Source organism: Heterodontus francisci, unplaced genomic scaffold (genome assembly GCF_036365525.1).
Source record: "Heterodontus francisci isolate sHetFra1 unplaced genomic scaffold, sHetFra1.hap1 HAP1_SCAFFOLD_300, whole genome shotgun sequence".
Classification (NCBI taxonomy): domain Eukaryota; kingdom Metazoa; phylum Chordata; class Chondrichthyes; order Heterodontiformes; family Heterodontidae; genus Heterodontus; species Heterodontus francisci.
In genome coordinates, this window is record NW_027140175.1 from 839,744 (window position 1) to 849,218 (window position 9,475).

General features: G+C 42.1%; 1 non-coding gene across 1 annotated transcript; it reads left to right on the forward strand.

Moving 5' to 3' along the window:
* Positions 1-394: 394 nt before the first annotated feature.
* Positions 395-477, forward strand: trnas-gcu (transfer RNA serine (anticodon GCU)). The gene has a single exon. It is a non-coding gene; the product is annotated as a tRNA-Ser (tRNA).
* The last annotated feature ends 8,998 nt before the right edge of the window (positions 478-9,475 follow it).

Sequence of the window (9,475 nt, forward strand, 5' to 3'; positions counted from 1 at the left end):
TCTGGTGAAGATCAGAAGCAGTGATATCTGTTTACACCACCCAACAAGTAGGACTGAGGCTGTGCCTCGCTGATCATGTGGAGTTAAAGCAATTCTTCCAGTCAGTTAGTACAGTTGTCATTTCATGAGAAATTCGGTCATCATGACTTCGTCAGTGACCTCATGGTTCAGGTGTCTGAGTGATGTTAAACATGATGTGATGAAATGATTGTATGTTCCAGTCTTTCAGTGGTGGGTTTTCACACTGAGTAGAAACGTGTTGGACATGGTCTGGAAATGTTTCACACCGCTCCATTCACAACTTCATTTACTTGCAGAAGATATATTTCCATCATTGCATAGCTGGCTGCACAGCCAGAAGCTGTGCTGAAGGTGACAGCTGCACTGCTGCAACTGACAAGGTGGCCGAGAGGTTAAGGCGATGGACTGCTAATCCATGGTGCTTTGCACACGTGTGTTCGAATCCCATCCTTGCAGCTAGCTGTTTCGTGTATTAATCATGTTTGAAGTCAGCCTCGAAGCCTGTTATTGTTTCTGTCCAGACAGTGATTCCAGAATTGGTTATACTTTATTAAAATTGTGACAGACAATTGGAATTCTTCACCCAAACTGCACTGGAATGAAGATCAGACAGGGATCATGAAACGGAGCAGGATTTTTCCTCCCCTCCTTCCTTCCATCTTTACTGTCTCTGGATTTACACCAAGTGAAAGACAAATGGGAAAAGCAAATGGCGAGGGAGCAGATGCAGAAAATTATCTTTTGGCAAGAAATTTATTTTCAAATCTTCTTGATAGATTAAGTGAGTGAGCAATGCTTTGGCAGATGGAGTTTAAAATGAGGGGTCATCTACTACCTCAGATCGATCAGAATGTTTTTTTGCAAGAGGTGAGATGTTAGAAACGGCGGAGGAGCAGAGACCCGAATACTGAATTAATAAAAGCTAGTGGACTGGGAGGAAATAATGTGAAAAGTGAACAGAATCTGAAGATTGGAACTCATGTTGCAGTGATAGAAAGCTCTGTGCTCCTGAAGTAAATGTCCAAGCCCAGATTGTGGGGAATCTGTGGAGAGTGATTTGGTTTTTATTCATTCTTGGGTGTGAGTATCGCTGATAAGGCTAGCATTTATTACCCAGTCCTATTGCCGTTGAGAAGGTGGTGGAGAGCTGCCTTCTTGAACTGATGCAGTCCATATGGTGCAGGAACACCCACAGTGCTATTGGGGAGGGAGTTCCAGGATTGTGACCCAACAACAGTGAAGAAATGGCGATATCGTTCCAAGTCAGGATGGTGAGTGACTTGGAGGGGAACCTGCAGGTAGTGAGTTCCCATGCATCTGCTGCCCATGTCCTTCGAGGTGGTAGTGGTCACGAGTTTAGAAGGTGCTGTTGAAGGATACTTGGCGAGTTGTTGCAGTGCATATGGAGATGGTACACACTGCAGCCACTGTGTCCTGGTTGTGGAGGGATTGAATGTTTAAGGTGGCGGGTTAGGTGCCGATCAAGTGGCCTGCTTTGTCCTGGATGGTGTTGTGCTTCTTGAGTGTGGTTGAGTGGGATGTATTCCATCCCACTCCTGACTTGTGCCTTGTCGATGGTGGACAGGATTTGGGGTGTCAGGAGGTGAGATACTTGCTGCAGAATTCGTAATCTCTGACCAGCGCTTTTTGCCACAGCATAGATGTGACTGGTCCAGTTACGTTTCTGGTCAAGATGTTGATGGTGGGGGATTTAACGATGATAATGCTTCTGAATATCAAAAGGTAGATTTTATTTTTCTCTCATTGTAGTAGTTCACTGCTTGGCACTTGTGTGGCCAGAAGGTTGCTTGTCATCTTATCAGCTCAAGGCTGAATGTTGTTCAGGTCTTGCTGCTTGCAGGCACAGACTGCTTCAGTATTTGAAGAGTGGTGAGTCATCATCTAACATTCCCACTTCTGACTTATGTTGAAGAGAAAGTCGTCAATGAAACAGCTGAGGATGTTTGGGTCTAGGACACTACCCTGAGAAACTCCTGAGGCAATGTCCTGGGCTGAGATGATTGGCCTCCACGAACCACAACATCTTGCTTTGTGAGAGGTATGACTTCAACAAGTGGAGAGTTTTCCCCCTGATTCCCATTGACTTCAATTTTGCTCGGGATCCTTGATGCCACACTCACTCAAGGGAAATCACTCTCACCTCTCCTCTGGAATTCCATTCTTTCATCTCTGTTTGGACCAAGCTGCAATGAGATCATACGAACAGAAGATCAGAAGAACTAGTAGCAGGAGTCGGCCATTTGGCCCCTCGAGCTTGCTCCGCCATTCAATAGGATCATGGCTGACCTGATCATAACCTCAACCCCACTTTCTTGCCTGCCCACATAACCCTTGGCTCTCTTGTAGATAAAAATCCTGAAGACATTCAATGACCCAGCCTCCACTGCTCTCTGCGGTAGAGAATTCCAAAGATTAATGACCCTCTGAGAGAAGAAATTCCTTCTTAAATGAAAAACCCCTAAATCTGAAACTGTGTCTCCTAGTTCTATATTCCACCATGAGAGGAAACATCCTCTCAGCATCTACCCTGTCAAGCCCCCTCAGAATCTCATATGTCTCAATACGTTCTCCTTTCATTTTTCTCAACTCCAATGAGTATCGGTCCAACCTGCTCAACTTTCCTCATAAGACAACACCTTCATCATAGGAATCAATCCAATGAACCTTCTCTGAACTGCCTCCAATGCAAGTATATCCCTCCTTAAATAAGGAGACCAAAACTGTACACAGTACTCTTGGTGTGGTTTCACCAGCACCATGAACATTTGTAGCAAGACTTCTCTACTTTTATACTCCAACCCCCTTGCAATAAAGGGTAACAATCCATTTGCCTTCCTAATTATTTGCTGTACCTGCATGGTAACCTTTTGTGATTCATGTATGAGGACACCCAGATCCTTCTACACCGCAGAATTCTGTAATCTCTCACAATTTAAATAATATTTTCCTTTTCTATTCTTCCTACCAAAGTGGATAACCTCACATTTTCCCACATTCTACTCTATCTGGCAAATTATTTCCTGGAGCTGAGAGAACCTGGCAGAACCTAAATTGAGCACCGATGATCAGATTATTGCTAAGTGTGTGGTGCTTGATAGCACTGTTGGTGACATCTTCCATCACTTTGCTGATGATTGATAGTAGACTGATGGGGCGGCAATTGGTCAGATTGGATTTGTCCTGCATTTTTTTTATGGAGAGGGCACACTTGGGCAACTTTCCACATTGTCAAGTAGATTGCCGTTATGTAGCTCTACTGGAACAGCTTGGCTGAGGGCGCAGCTAGTTCTGGAGCACATGTCTTCAGTACTAGTGTGGAAGTGACAGAAAGGCATGGCACTATGCTTAATGGGAAATATAGCCAAGTTAGTAATAGTAGCTTTGCTGAGCTTTGATTTTAAGTGGCAGAAACCACAATGAAATAGTTAAAAGTAAAGGCAGAGCGTGTGAGACTGTAAATACTAGCCGACACTGGTAATTACAAAGACATCTGTTCTTTATGGCCTGATTGTGTGACTCCCTGTGGTTTGGAACAAATGGACTCCTGTGAATCAAATTATGTCCATCCCTGTGTGAGTGATCAGGAGTGCTAGGCCCCTCTTATCTTCGTGAACTGCCACTACTTGATGTAGCTGCAGACTGCACGAAACACTCAGGAATGTACACCGAATAGAGATAGCAGGATGCGCCGCAATTACTTGTCACAAGGTAGCGACAGACTCATGATCCATGTCGGGAGTGAGACTAGAATGATTATTGATGATTCCTATGCTCTTGCTAATTAGCTTGCTTGTCCGCTTTGTTTTATCTTGCTGGTACAAAACAATATTTTATTAGTAACAAGTATGTATTGAAAATGGAGTGTATTACAACCTCAGTAACAGATGTACTGCATGTCACCACGTGGTTGAAGTCGAATTGTATCGCACTGATTGGTTAAACAAGGGGGTGTAGCATGAATCTTAATGTATAAACAGTAGTACCTGTATCAAAAAACTTCACGTACTCCAGTCGACCAGACAGACTCTGGGTGGAGTCAGTGTCGTTGCATTAGAGTAAGTCAGCCGGCTAAATGCGCAAATTAAGAAATTGATTTTACCTGCACATCCGTCTCGGCATAGTTACTGAACCAGACTGAAGGCAAAAAGAACTCAGATTTGCACTAGACCTGGAATGTTGTTCGGGCCCATAGTCTTTGCTGTATCGAGTGCCTTCAGCTATTTCTTGCCATTATGTGGAGTGAAGCAAATTGGCTGAAAACCGGAAGCTGTGATGCTGGGGACCTCGAGAGGCCAAGATGAATCATCCACTGAGCAATTTCTGACTGAAGATGGTTTCAAATGCTTCAGCTTCATCTTTTGCACTGACGTGCTCGGCTCCACCAACATTGAGGATAGGGATGTTTTTGGAGCCTCCTCATCTGGTTCGTTATTTAATTGTCCTCCACCTTTCATGACTGGATACCTAGTTTCCCAGGGCAGTGCCCTGGGCCCACCCATCCTCAGCTGTTTCATTGATGGCTTTCTCTTCAATATAAGTCAGAGTTGGAAATGTTCGCTGATGATTCACAACTCCTCAGATACTGAAGCAGTCTGTGCCTGCAAGCAGCAAGACCTGAACAACATTCAGGGTTGAGCTGATAAGTGACAAGCTACATTCTTTGATCTGATCCTGAGGGAGATATCCATGCGTGGAGCAGCGGGATATATGGAGAGTGATTCTGAAGAGGGTGTCTGAGCCTGGAGGGAAGAATCTGTGGAGAGTGGTCCTCAAAGGATGTCCGTGTCTGGAGATTTAGGATCTCTGAAGAGGTTCTCCGAGCCCGTAGTGCTGGGATCTATGGAGAGTGATCCTGAAGTGGGTGTCCGAACCTGGAATGGTGGGATCTGTGGAGAGTGATCCTGAAGTGGGTGTCTGAGCCTGGAGGGCAGTATCTGTGGAGCGTGATCCTGACGAGTATGTGTAAACCTGGAATGGAAGCTTTCTGTGGAGGGACAGGTGGAGGCCATTCATTCCCAGTATTTTATAAAGGTTTAGCATAACTTATATGCTTTTACACTATGCCTCTATTAATAAAGCCAAGTGTCCTGTTTGCTCTTAGTTACCTTTTCAATCCTTCTAACATTGGTGTACATTGTCCCTCTGCTCCTGCACCCAGTTTAGAACTGCAACGTTTCATTTATATGGCATTCTTCCTTCCAAATTGTATCACTTCACACTTCTCTGTGTAAAATTTCATCTGTTATGTGAAAGCCCATTTTTCCAGTTTTTTTTAAGTTCCCCTGAAGTGTGTTACGATCACTGGCATAGGACAAAATTCCTGAGCATTCTTTGATGCTATGTCCATAGACAGAGCAATCTTTTACGCGAGCTCAAATGTAGGATTTTGTGTGTTTAGTATCTTATTTCACCCACCAATATAAGCACAAATATGTCACGGAAATCTTGTTCACTGCAGTCCCTGCTGCTGTTTGCTGCCTATATTTACAGACTTTAATCTCAGCCTCATCACCATGTTCTCTAATATATTCAAGGGGCATCTGCAGAGAAAATGTTCAACAAGCATGGCAAGTGCAAGGAAATGTTTATTTATGTCATTATGTCATGAACATAATATACAAATTTTTACATGTGTGAATCATCAAGATGTGTCTTCATAAATGGCACACCGTCACAATAAACACTGTCACCTTTCAATGTTTAGCAGTCAGGTTTGACGGCCTGATGTGTGTGATTCCCATATTAATGTGTTTGCACAAAGTTCAGGGAAAGATGGAGATACGAATAATTTACAGGGAAATCTTTGAAACATATTACCACATCTCTCACTCACAAAGATCTGCAAACACATGGATTCCAAAAGAACCTGAGTACAAAATCACCTAAAATAAACACAGCCAGAGAGACTTGCGATAACCTGTAGCTCAGGTAAAGTACATGATGTTATGGTAGGGATTCTGTTTCTTCTGTTAAAATATTTTTTGAAGAAGTCATAATCAAACTGAATAAAAGTAGGATCAGTTCTTTTTCAAGAGGGCACCAAAAGAACCAATTTGGCAACTATGTTTACTGTTTGTCACATGATTCAAGTTAAATATAGAACAGAAACCCTGGTAACCGGGAGAAATGTGGTTCGTGAAGTCAGTCATGCCCCTTGAATGGACAACCTTGGCAGCAGCAGCGCAAACCGAAGACAGCAGAAAACTCACAACCTTTGGTTGTCGCAGTCAGTGTGTTTTACCTGGTGGATTGAGCAGCTGATCAAGTTAACCTGAAGAATCGTCAAGGAAGGAGAGAAGACCACAACCCAGTTTGTTTTCCAGAAAATCTTTAAAAGACCCTGAGAAGTCCACTGAGTTAATTCATCTTGTCGCATGTCTTTGAAGAAGGCCTGCTAAAATTAATTCTCAATGCCTTCTGAAAAGAAATGTTCTAAAATACCCTCGTGACCTGTCTACGTATACTTGGAAGTTAGACTGTATTACAGTTTTGGAGCAACATATCTCATCTGATGATTTCTTCAAAAATGAGCAAATAAACAGCCCAAGAGGTTTTTTTTGTCTGTAACAGAGTGCTGAATTTAAAAAAAAAATCCCTTTTATTTTTTCAGCTATCCATTGTGTGTGTGTGCGTGTGGCTCGAAGATAAATAAAAGGACTTTAAAAGTTGTTCAAGGTGAAAAAGGAACTTTTAAAATTTCCACCTGTGTGTTTATGCTTTACTTCATGACTAGTTAAAATTTGTTCGACAATAAATGGATAATTGTGTTGTTCATTAAAGAAACCTGGTCAGTGTCTTCTATTCTGGGAAAAATAGAGCATATGATTGACTGTATCAGTATGTGGGAAAAGTTCACATCGATGTTGTGACCTGTGGAGAAGTGGGATGAGAATAAAGAGTGACCTCCTCTGCCCTTAGTTGTCACAGCACTTGTGATCTGGCTCAGTAGCTTAATTGGTTCGAGTGTTTGTCTAATAATCAGAAAATCTTGGATTCATATCCTTGCTTCAAAAGTTTAGCTATCAATCATTTACATCCATTTTCTTGTGAACTTTAACTTTTCTTATGAATTTCATTCACACAAAAGAAAACAGCTCAGTGGTTGCCTTTGTGAAGGATGTGAGTTTGAAATGTCTGTTCCCGCTCGTACAGATGTCCAGTGCTAATATTTCAACGGCAACTCAATCCCCTACAATTTCTTTGAGAGCAATGTGTTTGCAGTTGCATTTAACCTGGAAAACAGCTCACCATTAATCTCACTGAAGGAAAGTGTGACCGTGTTGTCTGTTTCAGAGTGTTTGTGTCGTTTTGTGTCTTTTTTAACCAAGACTATAACACAACGCAAAGGGGAGGGTTGATCCGAGGTTTAGAATATATCATCATTCAGGAGCAAGAAAAATCAAAAGGAACAAAATAAGAAAACCCAGTCTCCAGATTTGAGAATCTGTAGATCCAATTTGGGAAAGTGAATCAGAGCAGAATGAAGGGTGAACCGTCCGACTGCCCAGAAGAGATGGAAACACAGCTCAGTCAGCACGTTCCCCTGGTTTATGATGCTGGAACATTCCTCACACAGAAATTATTCAATCAATATTCATCGTCCAAGTCGGTCTGAGGCTGTGCCTTTCTGATCATGTGGAATTAAAGCAATTCTTCCAGCCAGTTAGTTCAGTTGTCATTTCATGAGAAATTCGATGTCATCATGACTTCATCAGTGACCTAATGGTTCAGGTGTCTGAGTGATGTTAATCATGATGTGATGAAATGATTTTTTGTTCCAGTCTTTCAGTGGTGGGTTTTCACACTGAGTTGAAACGTGTTGGACATGGTCTGGAAATGTTTCACACCGCTCCATTCCCAACAGGCCATGACCTGATGTGATGGAAATTTCATTTACTTACAGAAGCTACATTTTCATCATTGCACATCTGGATGCAAAGTCAGGATCTGAGCTGAAGGTGACCGTCCTGCCCAAAATTTAAGCGAGGCAAAAAAGACATGTGATGGGTTGCTGGCACAAAGCTGGGTAATGAGGTGTTTGAGAGGTTTAGATGATGGATTATTAATTCCTTCTGTTTTACATGTATGAATTTGAATCCCATCTGCTTCAACAGTTTATAAAATGTTCAATACATTGTTTCTTTGTAATTCAGCAGCTTTTGCGGAAAGTAGGACTGAAGCTGTTGCAGTACCTGTTCGAAAGATAGTCTAAGTTATTCTGAAGCCATCTTCCAATGTCATCTACATGTAAGCCAGATTTTAAAGGATAAGATGTAGTTTTTAAAAGTCACTTCAATCTTACTCGAGTCTTTACAAAGAAGCCAGGTAAATCTTGATAAAAAATCATATATATTTAGAGATCTTTTAAAAGCACTTCAATCTTGTTAATAAAAAGTCAGATGTAAATTTAAGAACTCTGATCAGGCCATGCTAAAAAGTTACATACAATTAAGAAACAAAATACAACATTTAAAATGTCTGAGCTCCCTCTGAAAGTTGACCCCTGCTGCTGCCGGTGTCTTCCTGGAATATTGGAGCTGTTGTGTCAACAGAAAAGTCCTTCCCAAGCAGGCCCTGAGCCTGTTGGTACCGGCTCTCATCCAACCAAGGTAAAAATCAGGGTACATTGTGGGCAATGAGCCCAAATTGCTGAACTACAGGTCCCTGTCACTTTAAAGAGTGGGCTGGTGCGATTATGATCAGAGGCTCCTTCTAAGCACATTTCTCACCACCACAACTTCCAGATGCTGGTGTTAGTGTGTGCATGTACCGGCAGTTGCAGTGCTGTTCAGACCCTCAATAGCAGTGAAAGTCTCAGAGTTCACCGCTATTGGGACTGTAAAATCCAGGCCAATATCTCACAGCCCTGTTAGATATGCTCTCCCTCTGTACAAAATCAAACTCCACACATTGTCTTTCACTCACTCCTGTTTCCAGCACTGATGGTGCAGAAATCCCCACTCAAAGGTACACAATCCAGTTGATTTCTGATCAAATACCTCCTTCCTCCTTCAATAGAGGAAACAGAGACATGAACAGGAGTCAGGTGCAAGAAAGTTTCACCAACAGAGCAAAGAAAGGCACCAACAAAAGTCACACCTACTTTCCAAATCATTTCACTGGAATATTCTTTCACTTGTTTTGTAAGATGACTGCAATAAATCTGAAAATGAGCACCACGAGGTTTGTGTTCACTCGTCACTTGTTCTCCTGTGTTTGTCTGTCAGGTTTGTCATTCAGTTTGGATTGGATATTGAAGAGAATCTTTTTTCAAGATGATTGCACATTGTACTGTGTTTAAAGCAACCAACTTGTAAAATGGCAGATAATGAATGTTTCAATACCTGTGTGACCAGATTCTTCCAATGCTTTCCAACAGCTAGATTGATGATGCTTGTAATCTGTATCCTGTGGAGAATGGGAGAGGAGAATA